The sequence below is a fragment of the Thermobia domestica genome, chromosome 13 (genome assembly GCF_964235325.1).
Source record: "Thermobia domestica chromosome 13, izTheDome1.hap1.1, whole genome shotgun sequence".
NCBI classification, from domain to species: Eukaryota; Metazoa; Arthropoda; class Insecta; order Zygentoma; family Lepismatidae; genus Thermobia; species Thermobia domestica.
The window spans coordinates 161,956,535-161,976,133 of NC_137466.1; the positions used below are offsets into that span (position 1 = coordinate 161,956,535).

The window sequence follows — 19,599 nt, forward strand, 5'->3', positions numbered from 1 at the left end:
ATGTCTGTATGAAAATTTTGTACAAGAGAGGTTGATTGAAGGGAAAACATCAATTCATACAGAAATTAAAAGGCGTAATTTAGGGTCTTATTTAACAACAGAATGACTAAACTTCAAATGCGAACAACAGTCCTTAGAAAGGACGCAAATATATTATGCAAATTATATGTAGCGAGTCAGATTAGTCAACCTGACGGTACAACATTTTTTTCTCACGAAACTCACCCATATCCTCCCTCTATTAGCGAGTTCGGCAAACTTCGCAAACCATCAAGAAAGTCTGACATCATTACCTGTTTATCTTCAGATGTTTGTGAGGATCATGACAGTGACTGTAGTATTTCATTTTGCTAGCTATTGTTATAGATGGTGTTGCCCTTGTACATTCTCTTACTCCAGGTTCATCTAACACGTTTGGAGTATTTGCAACCAAAATATTTCGACCTGCCGTAGAATATCACCTGCAGAAATTTGATTTGACAGATACTTGGCAAGAAGTCGTAAGGCTGACACTCGTTTGAAACGAGGTTCTGGAGAAAAAAATGTTAATCAAAAGAACAACACCATCCCCAAGAGTATCCAGGAAATGTTTGCAAGTTGATGAAAATAAAAAGCAACTTTTCCACTTAACTTGCTTCTGAAATTGAATCAGTAGAAGTTGGTTGTAAGGTTGTTATTGCACTGATGAAGACCTCATAATTTGCGTAGGATCCTACCATAACAACAACCAACTGTCTCCTTGTTCACATGAAGAAGCAGATACAACAATTCTTCTACATGTGAAAGATACAGTTTTATGTGTCCACAAAAATGTTGTAATTTCAACAGTAGATTCAGATGTAATAATAATTGCTGCAGCGGCCCTGAAGGAGTTGCAGGCTCTCGATTTGCAGAACTTGTACTTTATTTACGGTGTTGGGAAAAACAAAAAACAGTTTTCACTCTGTGAAATGTTACAAAATTTATGTCCTGAAACTTGTGAAGCATTGCCGTTTTTTCATGCATACACGGGTTGTGACACAGTATCTTCTTTTCATGGGGTTAGTAAAACTAAAGCTTGGAATGTGTGGAAGACACTGCCAGAACTAACGGGCGTCTTTATTCGATTGTCAACCTCATTCAACTTATCTGATGATGATTTTGATATGATACAGTATTTTACAGTGCTTCTGAATGACACAATCAGCGCAACAAAAACAGTCAATGGATGCAGAAGAATACTTTTCACACAGAAGAATAGATCCCTTTAAAATATACCCCCTACTGAAGATGCTTTATACTACTACTATAAGATACTAAAAAGAAGATACTAAGATATCACTTGAAAAGAACAATGTTTCAAGCCAGTGTTTGGAGACAGTGTCTACAGCGTCAGCCTGATATTCCTGATGTTACCGACTGGGGATGGAAAGTGTCAGATTCCCCACGATGGCTTACACCATTATGGACAGTTCTTCCAGAAGTATCAATGAAATGTTCGGAATTAACCTGCTGCCACTGCAAAACAATGTGTATGAACAAATGCAAATGTCAAAGCTTGAACATGCAGTGTACCGCCTTATGCTCTTGTGATGGACAATGTATACAATGAGTGAGTTATTGATAGATGAGACTTAGACAAGCATTCCATCTCTAGTACAGAACGATTAAAATATAGTACTCTTTAAAATTGTTCGCAATTTCTTTTAAAAAAGAAAGGAAGGAAGGAATACTCATTAAGGTTACATCCTTATTTTAGCAATTTTCGAAATAAAAAAGAATAGATTTGAAACACACTTTTGTACATATAATTTTATTTTTAATATTCTACTTGATGATGATGAATGATGATGAATGTTCTGTCCGAGGGCAGGTAGTTGGCCCGAAGGTCCCTGGGCAAGGTGAATCCATGGTGGTCTTGCCATTGCCTTCCATGGGATGAAGATGACGTTCTAAGGACGGCTCCTACAGTTTAACGAAGGGTCCGAACCGCTTGTGTCCCCACCGGGAATCGCACTCGGAACCCCTTGACTGCAAGGCGACGAGTAAAGCCACTCATCCACCGGGGACACTATATTCTATCTTAATACGCAATAATTCAACGCAATAATTTAGTAAATGCTCCCTTTACTTTCTATTTATCACCCTACTGCCAAAGAACTTAATTGCAATCATTATCCCCCTCCCCTACTTTTATAGAAGCTCCTATGACTTGTGTCCCGGTGGTTTTTTATTGTGTATTTCCATCTAAATAACTATGCCAAATTTTATTCTGGTATCCAGAAAAGAAATATTCTTATTGAAATTTGTACCAAGCGACTGCACTAAAAGGGGATGGAACTCCTTCAGCCAATAGCAGCGCTTAGTACGGAAGACTAGGTGTCAAGTCAATGTGGTATATCTATAGTAGCTTTCCGTTTGCAGCCATTTATAAACACGAATATAAATGCCGATTTTCTAAATGGCTGGAAATCGAAAGCAGATAAGTGAGTCATGACAACAGTATCTCATGTAAAATAATATTGTTTAGCGAGCTCTTATTCCACTTTTCGATTATCTTTTATCTATTTGAAGAAATCACATAATTACTGTAAAATTAGCTATATTTTAATGTCGCTGTGATGAGGCCTTTTAAAAGGACGTGAAATACAATGATCCGAAACTCCACTGAAACGCTTCTAAGTTAAGCTGTGTTTCTTTTCTTTCTTCCGAATGTAGGTTTTATTTCTCGATTTTTCAGTAAATGAGTTCTCGCATAATCTAATGAAGACCTACTGCATTAGCTTTTATGCATACGAACATCAAGTATTTGGTCTAGGAATTAATTCGTGCGGTTGGTACGCACACATTGAAGCTGTAGTACAAACACAAAATACATAAATACCTTAAGAAAAATATTGTCCGTCGCTAGCCACCACTTTCGCCCATCTGTCAGGCAATGTACGGATTCCGTGGCGAAAGAAGTCCTCATCCTTGGAAGCGATCCAGTCAGAGACCCGTGTTTCGATATCTTGTGAAGAAGTAAACCGCTGTCCAATCAAATCGTTGTTCATGCAATCGAACAAGTAGTAGTCCGAAGGAGCAACGTCTGGTGAATACGCCGGGTGGGGTAAAACTTCCCATCCGACATTTTCTAAATAGGTTTTGACCGGTTTTGCGACATGTGGGCGAGCGTTATCATGTTGAACAATAAGTTTATCATGTCTGTTCTCCCATTCTGGTCGTGTTCTGGCCAGAGCTTGCTTCAAACGCATTAATTGTCGTCGATAACGTTCTCCATTCATAGTTTCACCCGGTTGCAGCAGCTCATAGTACACCACACCTTTCATATCCCACCATATGCACAGCATAACCTTTGCACAGTGAATATCTCGTTTTGGTTGTGATGGACCTGGTTCACCTGGTTTCACCCAGGCCTTTTTTCGTTTAGGGTTCTCGTAATGGATCCACTTCTCATCACCCGTAATAATTCGATGCAGAAACCCCTTTCTGCTCTGTCGTTGAACCAGCAATTCGCAAATGGTTTTTCGTCTTTCAACGTCTCTGTCTTTCAATTCATGTGGAACCCAATGTGACATCTTTTGAATCATTCCCATGGCTTTCAAGCGTTTGGAGACTGTTGTTTGATCAACGCCTAATGCTGCTGCAAGTTGTTCCTGCGTTTGACACGAATCCTGCTCGAGCAATTCTTCGTCTTGAAATTTTTTTGGCTGTCCAGCTCGCTCTTGGTCTGCCAAGCCGAAATCACCACTTCTAAACCGTGCAAACCACTTCTGACACGTTCGCTCAGCTAGAGCATGGTCACCATACAGTTCCACCAAAATACGATGACTTTCAGTCGCACTTTTCTGCATGTTAAAGTAATGCAGCAGGACACCCCGCAAAAACACTTTATCAGGCACAAATTGCGCCATGTTCACTTAACTACAAACTGGTGTTGTTGACGCTTTAATCCACTGCCCTATACTACGAACGATACGCGATGACAGGGGTTTGCAACACATGTGTGGATACACGGAACTGTGGGACGCTCCGTTCGTTGCGCCATCTCTTGTCCACCCGCACGAATTAATTCCTAGACCAAATAGTAACACATTCCTGTTCCACTGTTGGTCGAAGATTTTCAGGCTGAATGTGTAGAAGAAATACGAACTGTCATATCAGTTCAACTGGAGGTAAAGCGTGCATTCACAAGAAAGCGTCATTGAAATTGTTGGAAAGGGATAGAAAAATTATCCCGAGCGAGAAGGGATTGGAAGTCAGAACTATTATTATCTGTCGGTCAGAGTATTCTACCCAAACACATGTTCTATCCCATATGCCCTAATGTGTAGCTGGGTGATGCCACTAAACTAGTTAAGCAGAATAGGGTGGCCAGTTCCTTTCCTCTGAGGCTCAAAGAGGGATATGAGCTGGAGTAGAGGAAACTGGTAAGAATTAAGATTAGGAATTGTGCATATGAAACTACAGATTCATTACCCACACGCCAATTAATATTCCTTGAAATAGAAAACAGGCTGACTTCATATGGTGCTAATGAGCCAGAATCTTCACGTAAGGAGTCAGAAAGTACCGGATGAGTGAGGGTAGGAAGGGGCATGAGGATGGGCATCTCTGCTATGCACATCTTCAGAAAATACCCGTCATTTCCAGCATATCTAGTGATTTTTAAGGAGTCTGGTTTATCAAAAAACTTTTTTACGTATTTATTTGGGAGACAAAAAATCTGAGGAACTACTTGACGGATCATCATCAATTTAGGCCAGGGTGTACACGGTCAAAAGTTAGAAATTGGGTGTGTTAATGGAGATGATCCATCCTGTTGATTCGAAGATATGGATAACCAAAAAATCAGTTTCTGATTAGTATTTTATTCCCATGAGAGTGGTTATACATATAATCCTTGCTTGATAGACTACCCCCAATGCTACTAAGATGAGCGGGTTAGTATAATGCTCAGGATGCAAAACACTGAAATATAGCACTAAAATAAAACTAAATTACTTTCTACTTAAAATCTAAAAACACTTAAATATATTATGTTTCCAAGTATTCATTCATCTTAAATTATACTTCATTTAATTTGAGGTAAAATGATATATTTAACCTTAGACTTTGTAAAATTTAGCTTGCTAAGGAGTTTGGTTTACCAAAAACAAAACCAAATCCTTTACGTGGTGTACACTATGACACTGCTAGTTTTTCTCTTCAAATTTCTACGTATGCATTTCGTAAAAGAATGCCGAATTTCAAAATAACCTTTTTCTGAATTTGTGTTTAGGCGGCGACTTTGCTGATATTGTTCGGTTTTGAGTTGTTCAAAACTTCTAGGTAGTTTGATTCGAGTTTTAAGGGAATAATGTAAATGTATTGTAATTCGTCCATTACTGCGTATGGATAAACGAATGTGTCCAAATTCTTCATGTGACGAAGTACTTGAATTCTTTATTCTTTATTTGATGATGTACTTGGAGCCGCCACTGAGTTGGAATAGAAGGTGTGGTAGTTTTCAGTACCGAATGTTCTGTTAAGCTCAATCACAACATTCGAACAACGCATTTGTCGAAAACTTATTATCTGAATTTTGAACAAAATAATATTAATTGGAATACTATCAATTGTTGTTGGAAGAAAGTAATGATGTTTGAATAACAACGAAACGTATAATTAGTTATTTTAAGAAAAATGTTTGATAGGCTAAACGTTTATTGACATTCTTCATGAGCTAATAAACATTTGTGGAACATTTAATTAGCTAAATGATAGTAAAATTTTCAATTAGCTAAACGTGTAGAGAAACTATTAATTAGCTAATTATTTTGTGGAACATTTAAATAGCTAACGTCTTAGCGAAGTCTTTAATTAGCTACCCGTTTAGCGAAACTCGTAATGACTTAGAAACATTCGCGAAACTTTTAATTAGTTAAACTTGTACCAAAATTTATAGTTAGGTAAACGAGTAGCGAAATTTATAATTAGCTAAATGTTTAGTTTTGAGAGTGATTTCTGTTATTTCAATAATCAACATTCGAATTGTAGTCGTATGTAAGTCAAGAAAGAAAACATATTGATTGTAAGAAGGTCTCATAATCACTACAATGTCTGAAAAGATAGTCGGACGCACGCCCTAACGCCGTTCCCCGTGCCTATCTATGGCCTTTGTAATTTTTTAGGAAGTGGGAGGACGCCTTATATATTTTTTGGAAGTGGAGTAAGACGTTCCCCCGCATTCCCCCTCACTTTTTCCCGTGGATTTCCTTGAAATCAAGGTTCGTTTTAGGCAGCCGCTCGCTCAGTTTTGCTATATCTATTTTCGGACTGTGGAAAAGTTTACTTATCAGAATTTTTGTAAAAGATCATTGAATGGGTTCGGAATCTTTATATATGGTACTACTAACTATTAAAATCTTGAGGCTGCGAGGAAGTGGTAGGCTTTGTAACAAGAGATAACTAAGCACAAAAATGTGAATATGTGTACGTCGTGTGGGAGTTCCAACAACTAGATAAGAGATGACAAGGATAATTTTCTTTGGTGATAAATGTCGAAAGACATGTTTGCTTAAGGAAAAGTTAATTATAGAACCATCTGTGAAGCAAAAGAATAATTACTCTGCAGAAAAGAGGACAAGAAAAAAAGAAAGTGTACTTTATTTCTTTAAACATGTTTATAAAAAGACCGTTTAAAGGAACTAAAACTAAGAATGAAGTAGTATGTATAATTGTTTATGTAAATTTAATGCACTATTAGGCGTTTATATATAACGAGCATGGGGCGTGTCATCTGGGACCTTAAGTGTTGAACCATCTCACTTTTCAGACTCTACAACTTGCGAAAAATATACGTGAAATAAAATGATCGAAAGATAATGTTGGATAATGCTGGATTTAGTGAATTCCATGATCAATCCTGCCTCTGTAAAGGATTTCCTCCTCGATGCTGTCGCATTATCTGTTCTGCCTTACCTTTAAAAAATCGCGATAAGCAAGCTGATTTGTACATTGTACTCCCCCTTAAAGAAGTTCTCCACTTTTAGTCATTACTTTCACTGTGAACAAGCATATAAAACTACGACTTCATTGTTAAAAGTGATAAACATGCAATACAGATTATCTGATAATACTCTAATCGAGTATGCTTAATGAAAACAACAATAGCATTACACTTAAGCTAAGGTAGTGGTAAGATTATGGAGATAATCCAACTGTGTACAGGTAAGATGCTTGGCTGAGGTCAGTCCTGCTTCCGCTAGTGTTGTGCTGAAACACAAGCGATGTGTCGTAATGATGAAAAGCAGCTTCAGAGTCTCTTCTTTTTTCTCTTTTTTAAACCTTATTCGATCCTGCCCCCTTCCTCTTGGTGCAAGTATTCCATGCAAAACTAGGAGCGATGCACCTAACCAATCACAGTTTTGAACAGCGGAAAGATATGTATTATATTGTTCATCTCCTATTAGAGGTAAGCAGGAACGGATAATAGAGGAAATCATCGTGAGTGCTGACATGTGCAAGTGATTATGCATGCGTATTGAAGCTATAATTGTATAGTTCTTGAGCTTGTAGAGTTTCTTTATGCAATACGGAGCTTATGGAGAATGGAGTCTGCTATTAACATAAATCCCAAACCACAAATGGTGCAGTTCGTGAGTGCGGAAACCATCATTCAAGATTAACCGTCACAGTACGTGGTCACGTGTGAGGGATATTGTCCCTCAGCGATCACACTATCCAAGGAAAGGGAAGGAAGGAAGTGGCCTGAGACCTGTATGTTAGGTACCATCCCAGCATTTGCCTAGTGAGAATGAGAAAAATCTTACTTAAGATAGCTGACCTGAAAATGCTTCTAGATATCTTCCGACCGAGTGTCCCCACCGGGAATCGAACCCAGGACCGCTCACACCAAAGACGAGAGCGTTAGGGACAACGCTACGCAGGGTTACAATGACCTGAAAAGAAATGTGATTAATATAATGCTGATTCATAGTGGCGCGTACCAAACTGAGTCCGGCATTTGGGCTTATTAATTGAGCATAAGCACGTGCCAGGACGAGCGCTATAAGTGAATAGCGAGCCAAACTATGAGTCCGTAGAAACACGAGCCTCATTGACAATAGTGACCCAAGCCCTTAGCGAGTGCGAACCTCAGTGAGTTAAATAGGCTACAGATTTGCTAGCGCGAGCCCGCATTGCCAAGAGACCATCTCTGGCGCATGATAGAAGAATTGAACAAAAATGGCAAAACAGAAGAAATTTCAACGAGAAAGAAGAAATGATGGAGAATACTTAATTATAATTGGACATTTTGATAGTGTTATTGAGAGACAAGAACGTAGCGTAGTTAGATGGTGAGGTTTGTGTGAAAGAAATGAGAGGGGAGATAATTGTTTATTAAAACTTGTCTGCATAACTCACAGTGAACGCTTCGTTCAAACAACACAAAAGAAAGAAAAATATGTAAGTAAATGTTCTGTATAAGTTTAGGAGATATATGTGATTTATTTAAAGAGCGCAAAAGTTCTTGTATACGTTACCATCTGGTACTTTTACCATTAACGAATAGTGGATTTTGCGACTCGTGAGTCTACAACACTTGACTAAAGAGCACCGGCTTGTTGAGAGAGGGTCTTTTGACGAAGGCGAAAGTGTTCCTGGGTCATCTGAAAAAAAGAGAGGAGGGAGCAAAAAAGAAAAAAAGAAAGGTATTCCTATAACTCACCTTAAAGAACCTGTAAAATTACATAACAAACTGCCACTTCTCAAGAGCTTGGGAATGTCATGGACCTGGAAAACATGAATGAGTGTATCTATACTAAATACCTGTTCTCTTTATCCCAAATTTGTTGACGAAATAAATCTTTAGCGAGTTTTTGTTGTAGGCCTACTATAGCTGTTTCCAGGTAAATCTTTTCTCTGGGCTGCAACCGCTTTCTGAGAGTGTGAGTGAGTGAGGCAAGCGAGGTAAAGTATGTCATGTGATCCATGTCCCCCAAGCGAAAGTTCAAGAAGTTCCAAACCAAATATTGTAGAATCACTGAAGACAAATAAAGCGATTTTTTTTTAAAAAAAAAGAACTTTTTTCGCAATGTTGCCACGTGATTTCAAACAAGAGATATTTACAATATTATTGCTGCACAAGAAAATATTATTGTAGAGCATTATAGTAAAATTAAATAAGAAACACTGACAAAACACACTGTCATCATATTACTGTTAAAATTACAGCAATACATAATCTCCAAGAAATGCTGTTGATATAAGAATTATATCAATAATTATTTAAATGAAATGAGTCACTAAACTGCTTAATTTTGTCATGTTTCTCTATAATTTAGCAATTACTGATTGACAACATAATTAGCAACCATTGAACTTAATTTGAATTAAAAAAAATACACGTTAGTAATCATTCAGACAGTATACATCTATCTATGTATATATATAAAAATGTCTACGTGTCACTGTGTATGTGATTTCGTACCTCTTGAACCACCAGACCGATGTCGTTCAAATTTTCAATATAGATGAGGTTCGGGCCTGAAATGGTTTTTATTGTTTCATTTTGACGGTGAAACTTAGGAGAGGAGGAGGGGAGAGATATTTAAAAATGATCTAAAATGACCGATATTAGTGTCGAATCCATAATTTCCGGGGTCGCTGAGACGAACAGTGATACTTCCGATATCGTTCAAATCCAAATTCAACCCTTTTGTTTCCAAAATGAATCGTATTCTCCCCGTGCGAAGAACAAGGATTCTGCCAGTAGCCTATACCTTCTGAAGATGGAAACGAAAGTGAGATGAAATTTTCAGTTTTTTTGTTCCCCTAATATTTTGCCCACCTAGTCCACCCCTAATATTTTGTAAACTTTCGTAGTACTATAGTCCAGGTGTATTACAAGTCCCCCTTCCAGGGAAAATCTAAAATCATGAGTGCCTCAAATTTTCCCCGCTCTGCCAGAAATTTCAATAATGTATTTTTCGTCATATGACCTCCTTTCTTTGTGGGAACGTTGAATCTAGGACATGATAAACTGTATTGCTATCAATGATAAGATAACAAAAAAAATTATAAGAAAGTCAAATCAATAGAAGTTGGTAAACTATATTGATTGCAAGCTTTCATGAAAACAGAAGAGACAAAAGTGTAAAGTGTTAGATCGGAAAAAGAACAAATATAACCTAAGTGATGTTTTTATTACTTCCTGTGTGAGAGGGAAATAGAAAGAAAGAATTTAGTAATTTATTTATTTATTAATACAACGGGCATTATTGTCCAATTATAGTGTCTACTTAGAAACCTTGAATACATAATGTTAGATTATAATGTGAAACTTGAATACAAAAATTAAATTATAATGATGCTGATTCTTGAATATAAAATAATAATTTTTATTTAAACATTTTTTAATACAAAATACGCAACATTAGTTTTTATAATGACTTTTCAGAAGAATCAGAACAATGAAATATATCTACATCTTCATAACTCTTACTGATTTTATTGTAAGTAGGACAAATGAAGTTGACATATATAGTGCATTTGCACGTGGTTTCTTGCAGTAGAAAAGTCCACGATTTCCCTGGCGTGTTTTGAGGATTGCAATTATGTCTGTACAGTCTATTTTGTTGTGTAAAAATCTATGTAAGCAAAGGAGGTCGTTCAGTGTCTGCCTTTGTTCGAGTGTCTGAAGTGTAAGGTTATCAATTAAATTGTCATACGGTTCGTATTTTGCGTAGTGTCCTGTCCTTTTCTATGTGCGAAAACGTATGGATTTGCTTTGTATCTGCTCTATTTTTTTATCTACGTGTTTTCACGGAAGTGTTCCAAATAAGTGAGGCATATTCAAAGTTTGGTTTACCTCCTTATCCAAACAAAAATCTTGTTGATGTTTGCATTAACTCCACTTACTCTAAGGGAGAAAGAAAACCAGTGTTATTGGCGTTCAAATTACTTAAAATCAGTGTGGAGAGTAAGAAAGTAATATATATATATATATATATATATATATATATATATATATATATATATATATATATATATATATATATATATATATATATATATCTTACTAGTATTTTCGTTACTGCTGATCACTGTAGAAAGAGAAGAAAGAAAGGAAAATAATGGTGTTTTCGTTACTTTCAATCACTGTGAAGAGTAGGGAGAACAAAAAGGAAGGAAAACATGTTACTTCCAATCACTTTGGGGGGAAAGAAAGAAAATAATTTTATTGGTATTTTAGTTACTCCTAATCACAGTAGGGAAAATAAAAAGAAAGGAAAACATAATGTTTTCGTTACTTTCAATCACTGTGAGGAGTAGGGAGAACAAAAAGAAAGAAAAGTTTGTTACTTCCAATCACTTTGGGGAGGGAGAGAAAGAAAGAAAGAAAATAATTTTGTTGGTATTTTTGTTACTTTTAATCACTGTAGGGAAAATAGAAAGACAGGAAAATAATAGTGTTTTCGTTACTTTCAACCACTGTGAGGAATAGGAAGAACAAAAAGAAAAAAGGAAAACATGTTACTTCCAATCACTTTGGGGGGAAAGAAAGAAAGAAAATTATTTTACTGTTATTTTCGTTACTTCTAATCACTGCAGGAAAAATAGAAAAAAAGAAAAATAATCGTAATGGTATTCTCATTACTTAAAATCACTATGGGGGAGTAGAGAGAATAAAAAGCCAGGAAAATGATTTTAATGGTGTTTTGATTGCTTCCAATCACTGAGGAGGGAAAAGAAATAAACGATGTTATTAGTCTTTCATTACTTCCAATCTCCTTTGGGGGTGGAAGGAAGAGAGAAAGGAAAATAATATTATTGGTATTTTCATTACTGGCAATCATTGTGAGGGAAAAGAAAGGAAAACGATCTTTTTGATGTATTCACTACTTCCAACCTCTGTTTTAACATGACACGACTAGCCTAGACAGAAATCGATATACGTATACTTTTTGTGGTAAGAAAATAGAGGGTATGTCTCTATTAAACTCACTATCGTATATTATCGGAAGTGAACAACTCGTTACAATGTTGTTATATGTGATTTAATCGTCTTTTTTTCGGTCAAATGCTACCAGGGATAATGATTTAACTAGGAAAAAAAATATGCACAGTGTTATTGTACTATATATCTAATTGCAAGCCAATTTAAAAGCGAGCTTCATAAGTTATAATTAAGCGCGGATATGTTGATAATAATTGGAGGTCAAGGCAGCAAAGAATCGTCCTTGAAAGTATTGGGTAATAACGGCAAGTGAAAGCTCGAAGAGTCATGCTGAAAATATTGAGTAACATGATAGATGCTAAATAAACCTCCATACCATTCCATATACTCTCTACCTGATGAGAATGCATAAAAGTAACTTAACTACTACATTCATTCCATTCCAGGCAAGCGTTTGCAGGTGTTTCTTGTTTTTATACGGAAGTAGGTATCACTTGACGTTACATAAATTACTCAAAAGAGTAATCCAAGATATTTATTTTCGTTATGAGTTATTAATATTCCAAGACACATCACTTTGAAGATGAAGTGTTAAATTTAATATGTGTTACATTCTAAGAAGATGATTTTCAACCTGGGGGTCGTGATCTATTGGTGAGTCATGGGGGAATCTTTGGTGGATTATGAAACTATTGTTATCATACGAGCTGTTACATGTAACTTAACATTCTTCGAGAGGGAGGGAGGATAATTAAGCAATTATGTTTTGTAGTTTCGGATGAAGCATTAAAAGCTGCTTACCGTTCTTCACTACGCAATTGGTTGAAATAAAATATTCTTACAAGTAGATTCAAGCGAAAAGCAAGTACGTATGAAAGCATGAAGGCATTTTCAGAAGTACTACGTAAGTTAATTGTCATGGTATGATGTGTATTCAGTGAAACTTCCCAATTAATGTGGTAAATGACGACACTAGTCGCATGTAGTAGACTCCGCCACGTGTCGTTGACTCCATTGTATACTCAGATATCTGGTCTAAAATTCTCAAGACGCTTTACGTAGAGTGCATACTTTTAACTTCCCGAGCCGTGATCTACTGTAGAAACTATCTAATACTAGAATGAACGTAAATCTGTTTAGATACATACCAAAATATGCAGCAAGCCCTATGTATGCAAATAATACATCAGTACACCACGTCCAAACAAGAAATCTTCAAATATCAAGGAGAGTGAAGGAAAGTCATTATTACTTTCAAAGAAAACGTTTCAAAACCATTGACTAGTTTACTGAGTAATATTTTGAACTCGACAGAAACTTACGCAGAGAAATTATTAATAATATGTTTTGATTTCTGTAATAGTATTTTCTTTTTGAAAAATAAGCAAGAAATGGTGATGAGGAACTTCTTAATAACATTTATAGGTGTTATCTGGTATTATTATTATTATTATTATTATTATTATTATTATTATTATTATTATTATTATTATTATTATTATTATTATTATTATTATTATTATTATTATTCAGTATGTTTAATTGTAGGTAAAAATAGGTGAAATGTCGATTAATTTGGTGCCTCTTTAGGCTAAAGGAGACGGATGATTAACGAAAGTTTATGCTTATGAAAGATTAGGATTAGGAATTAGATTTCTAATTTCGGCATCTATAGCCATGGTAGCCTGTCACGTATCCCTAGGCCACCACACTATCCGAGGAAAGGAGAGGAAGGAATTAGTCTGAATCCTATATGTTAGGTACTATCCTGGCATTTCCTTGGTCTGAATAAGAAAAACCCGGGAAAACCTCACTGACGATGGCTGGCCTGAAAAAACTTTTACACTTTTTCGATCGAGTGTCCCAATCGAGATGCTTATGAAAGAATTTGTGCGATGGGATTATGGGAAGGAACAAGAAAACTATCAACATGTGTATTTCCAGACACGAGCATTTACATTGAACTCCTACAGGATAACCGTGCTACAGGGGCGTCTTTTGGGCCTTCAGGGGTATATATATATCCAAAATATATCAAAAACGGAAAAAGAAAGTTGTTGGAAAAATGTGTTTTTTTTCAATCTAAAATGATTTTCTTTTCAGTCGCGGCAGCCATTTGGGCTACAGACTGTTAAGGTGTCCTGTGTCCATGAAGAAGCAGCGTTAGAAGTTCAGCAGGCTCTTCTTTGGGACCCTCACCGTACCAACAATATAGCACTGCTTCGAAACGATTCCTCACACGACAATAAACACGTCCCCTGTGTCATTTTTGCGATGCCCTCACGTTCTCTTCGAGCAGCTAGTTAAACTGGAAACGTTGTTTCATTTAACATTGGGTGCCCCACACGGCTGGTGCGATAGGAAAAATAACATCATTTTAGATCGAAAAACATTATTTCCAACATTTTCTTCTTCTTTCCACTTTTTCCTATCTTTATTCATAATGGAATTGACCTATGGGCCCCGGACTTTTGATTCATATATACGAGGGGTGTTTCAACATTGTCCCTGATATAGAATAAAATTTATTTCTCCACAGACACTCATTACAGAAATCCACTTAATCTACCAGTTCGAGAGCTGTTACACCCTGAAAAAAATGATAGCGTTTCTCTATTGCTCCACGGCTTGTTCACTGCTTCTTGGCCTGTCACAACGGGATTCACGTGACCATTTTTTTTTTTAAATTACAGGTAGCGGAGATACTATCACCCAACACACTGATGATAGCGTATATATTTATCGGTGCTAGGCCTTTCATCTGGAGATATTTGGTAACTACACACACTTCAGTTTTCTTCATTTCCACAATCCGGACGCACTTGTGTTCTGAAAAGCACAGAGAACATAACCAGTATCAATGACATTGCCCTGTACTTTGGCACACACATACTCCTGAAGTTTCAGAATACAACATATTACAAGCACAATATTTTTTACAACTCCTTCTATATCAGGGACAATTACTTCGAACATACATCACGTATATAGTAATAAAGTAATTAAAAATATGAAATTTTACTTATTCGAGAGTCTTCTTCCGCTCCACTCTCAAAAGAAAACCTGAAATGCTGCTGCGGTTATAAGGTCGGATTTAGGTAGGGTGCACCCCCTTCATTGCAAATATACAGTATCTAAAATGTGAAGCTGACAGTAAAAATAGCAACACTTTCATAAGGATTCTGTACGATACAAGTGTCCATTATATTCCAAGTGTCCATGATTAAAGAAATTCCTGATCTAAAGCAGCAAGCTAATTATATACTGAAAATTATATTGATACAAAACGACCATGGCTCAGTTGGCTTTGTATTTGGGAAGTCGTGGTGGGTTTGATTCTTGAAACAAGACACTGAGTATTTCCAGGATAATTCCTCATTCACACCACACACCACAGATGATAAAAGCATTTATAAAAAACAAATTTAATTCAAATGTACTGGTAGTTATTGGTGCACATCCCGCCAGAAAATTCTGTCTCCGACTCTGTATATCCTTTCTGTATATATATATATATATATATATATATATATATATATATATATATATATATATATAAAAGGGAAGACATGAATAAATAAAGCGGTCAGCTATTCCAAGGTGTAAATGTACTACACATTGTTTTCAATACAAATTTAATTATAATACTGCGTTTAATTTTAAAAAGTTAGTAGAGCTCCGGTGGTTCAGTGGTAGAAAGTTCAGCTCTGGTGCATGGGCTCCTTGGTTCGATCCCAGGTCCCGCTAAATGAGCAGGACATGGTGGACAAACAGCGTGTGCTTGGGCTTCCTCGAGATTCTCCGTTTTCCTCCCACTTTCTTCATTACAACAATTTCATTCATTTCTCATCATCACCCTCTCCTATAGCTTGGCGGCATCATCATGGAAAGTAAAACTCGAAATATTTCATTTCATTTTCTAAAAGTTAGTAAATTGTAGTTTTATTTAAATATTATCAATTGACGATGATGTAGTGAAGTGCATAAGTTGGCACAATTCCAGATCTAACAGTCATATGTTGATACATTTAAGTCTATAGTTTATCTGGATACACTAAAATTCAATCGTTTCATTAAACCATTCACTTAAATGTGTCAGTAGAATTCAGTTGTGTTTTTATGTATGCAGCAAACAAACACATAAGATATCATATTATTAATAGGGAGAGGAAGAAATTTAAACAAAGATATCTCCTAGCGGAAATCTATCTGTCTATTTGTACGAGGTAACAGCATATAAAATTATCCTTTTAAATGGCCTTTTAAAAGAAAGGAAAAAATGTATGTATATAACCATGCATTTCAATTCATCCTTTTTTTTTTTTTTTTTTTTTTTGTGAGGGAGGACGCGCCAATAGAATACTAAATAACAGAATACAATCTATGATACTGACTTGTCATTTGTTTCTTTTGGATTTCAAAACAGGCAGTCATACAATTCTTCTTCATTCATTTTTTTTTTAAACTTACCGACCAATCAGCGACTGAGTCAAGACTACAGATACCGTATAAGGGTTCTGAGAGAAGAAGGGGGAAGCATCAGAGAAAATAGAATCATTATATATGCCAGCTTATATGTGTGTGTAATGAAGACAAGAAGGGAGGAGAACCAAATGATTTTAGAAGGTGGAGAAAGTAAAGTGATTTCAGCGTCTTTCGGGTCTCATCTTAAAGAAATGCCTGCTGCCGCATTGTAAGCACACATTTCACGCTGGTTTTTTCTCGAAACTTGTCGGAGGAGAGTCTCTGTCTGTAGTCACATGATGTACTCCAAGGCCGAGTACTCAAGGAATAAGAGAGACAGCTAGGCGCTAGTTGTCTTTTAACATACAGTAATTGAATAAGATAACTATGTACTAGTTTTAGGTGTAAATTATCCGGTTGAGTTTTTTTTTATTTTTTAACAGTGGCGGTTCGTGAATCAAAAGTAATAGGGACTACTGACACACTTTGTCTTCCAGAGTCCCCCCCCCCTCAGATTCCGATAAATACTGTATTAGCCTTGAAATTCATTTTTTGTGTTTGCTTATTTGGAGTTTAACATTGTGAGCTTCTTCATGGCTAAACGGTTAGAGTACTCACCATTGGTGTAGGAGACCCGGATTCAATTCCCGGCGGGAGTTCATGTGGTTCGGATTCTACGTTAATCAGTAGGTCCCGTCTCATATACCCTCGCTGCTGTGCTGAAAGGGACGTCAAGCTCAAAATCAACTCAACTCAAGTTTAACATTGTTTTTATCGGATCCCACGTTCAGCTCTATTGAAATGTCTCTAGCTTTAATGCTAAAATGGGATATTAAACTCTAAACAAACAGAAATCAACTTTAAATTCGAAAAACAAAATGTATTGTGTAAAATAGATATTTAAAAAACTGAAGTTAAATGAAAAATCAAAATTCTAAGGTTTGTAATAGTAATAGATGCATTTTGATTGATCCTTCAGTGTGGAGAACATATTAATATTTTAGAGAGTTCCCCAATGATAAGCTTGGGATCCGAAATATTTAACAGATTACACTGTTTGCGTAATAATTTGTTTCAGGGCGGGAGTAAGGGAGATCTTAGGGGGCTATAACCCCGGGCCTCCAGGTGAACAGGGTTCTTCACTCTGATCAAAATCTCAACTGGCTATCTAAAAAGAATAATGAAGATACAATCATCATTCAAAAATAAAATATGGCCAAAAATATAAAAAATATTCCCTTAACTTTTCTACTGTACTTTCACAGAAATGTATTAGGTGAAGTCAGCAGAGCAACATTTTTTTTTTTTTTTTTTTTTTTTTTTAGCCCCAGGCCTCCAGATAGATTAATCCAGCCCTGGTTTGTTTAGACTCATCCGTGGGTGCGTTCCTGTTTCAACTACGGGAACTCTACGTAGCGTTACGTGCTTTGAAGGATTGGATTGCAATTCGGAAATAACTAATGCGAGATATCGAAGGCGGGATATTACCAAAGGCTTTCCTATGGTACATTGTACAGTACGAAATTTTATTGTAGTTATTTGATAGCAGTTTGCAATTCCTTACATGTTATAGCTTCAAATCCAAGTGTTTATGTGTATGTTGAGTTTTAAAAATCGGGGGTAAAAATGAGGGGAAACGTGAGATGATGCCATCTCCAATTTCAGGCAATATCTACGGCGTCCCTGCACTTCCTAAAATATTACAATGGGCAAAGGTAGGCACTGGGAACGGCTTGTGTCCCCTTTCCCTTTCAGATTCACTGTTATTCCTGTGTAAAGTAGTAATTTCTGTTAGTGTAGTATTTATAAAGGTGCGAGTCTGTTTCGCACCAAACTTACGTAAGGCAGGAATCTGCCAGATGTTCTCCTGTTGGGAATAAAATCCAGTCTCCCACACCAAAGAGAAAGAAACGAGCCATTTAGCCGCACAGAGTTCTGGATTTTTTAAAAAAGTGCTACTATTCTAATTATTTTTATTTTTCATTTTTACTATAACATTTGATAATGAATATCAAATGAAGGTTAGACTAGATATATCTAGTCTATTTTTTTTTCTTTTCTGTTTCTTATTTTGACATTGATAATGAGAGAGGGACCCATGACCTTCTAACCCTGGAGACCTTGCAGAGTGTTTGAACTCTGGAAGTGTAACTGTGTGCATTCTAGTGCCTAACTGACTGCTCACATATAACAGTTGTAGGCGGACGGTCGGTCTGGGGCTTGTTGAATTAAGAGCGGAAAATAGTCATAATAGAAAACGCAGGGGGAGGCATACAGACAGACTACTGTAAAGGAAATACAACTTTTGGTCTCTATATATGGGAATTGTCAGTTTTTCAGCAAATAAAATACGACAAATAAATAATATGAAGAAAGTTATAAAATTATTCCACCCACTTGTGCATGGATTATGCATACATGGCTCAGAGATGTCAAGGAAATGCTAATGTATTACACATATGTGTGTGCTTTTTTTTTCACACAAGGATTGGCAGTGTTGCCAGAATACAAATATGAAAGAATTGCGTGAATGTTGTAAAAGAAGATAGTGCAAAACACAACATTAACATACCGTCACTTCCACAGTAATTTACATAAAATATCCATCAATTCTTTTACTTCAAACCATGTAAATAGAGTATATCGTTGAATGATTATATCCAATATTTAAGTTATATTAATTAAAAATTCCAATATTTAAATTATAGATTTTTATTAAAAATATCTTAATTTAATGAAAATTAGAAAAGTTAATCTGATTTGAAGCAGCTACAAATTTGGAATTTTGGGTCTTTTGAAAATAATAATATTACATTGTGTTTTAGTGCCCAAAATGATAATTATAGTGACAAGTACTTTTCGCTATTACGAAATAGTTTTTTTTTTTTTTTTAATTATTATTATCCACTAGATGTTACAAACATTTACAGTTACAAAAAGAAGTTCTGTTAGCTTAAGAAGTAGAATGTTGCTCAAAATTCATTAAAGAAAATTGGATCTTCTCTCTTCTGTAGGGACCTTGTTGCCTTCTTGTGGTGTTACGCATGAAAATGTTAGAATAGACAACGAAACAACAAACAATACTGTACCATCGTAAACACCACTTCTTAAATGCTATGCTATCCAAAGAACTTCAGTATGGTTAACGGTATTGGAAGCATCGTAATACGGTTTGAACCGTTTTCTTTTGTTATCTTATTTCAGTACTAGCT

The 19,599-nt window shown here is 36.0% G+C and overlaps 1 protein-coding gene and 1 long non-coding RNA gene across 28 annotated transcripts in view; one reads left to right on the plus strand and one right to left on the minus strand.

Moving 5' to 3' along the window:
- Window positions 1-19,599, minus strand: part of LOC145668699 (uncharacterized) — an 867,338-nt gene that overhangs the window by 41,319 nt on the left and 806,420 nt on the right. Inside the window, exon 4 of one of the 2 annotated variants that reach the window (XR_014128071.1) lies at window positions 11,058-14,752. The exons of the other annotated variant lie outside the window; for it this stretch is intronic. This is a non-coding gene — a long non-coding RNA (uncharacterized LOC145668699). Of the gene's footprint in view, window positions 1-11,057; window positions 14,753-19,599 lie in introns of those variants that run through there. 2 annotated transcript variants of the gene reach the window in all.
- trol (terribly reduced optic lobes) overlaps window positions 1-19,599 on the plus strand; it is a 1,284,884-nt gene that overhangs the window by 26,299 nt on the left and 1,238,986 nt on the right. The window lies entirely within an intron of this gene.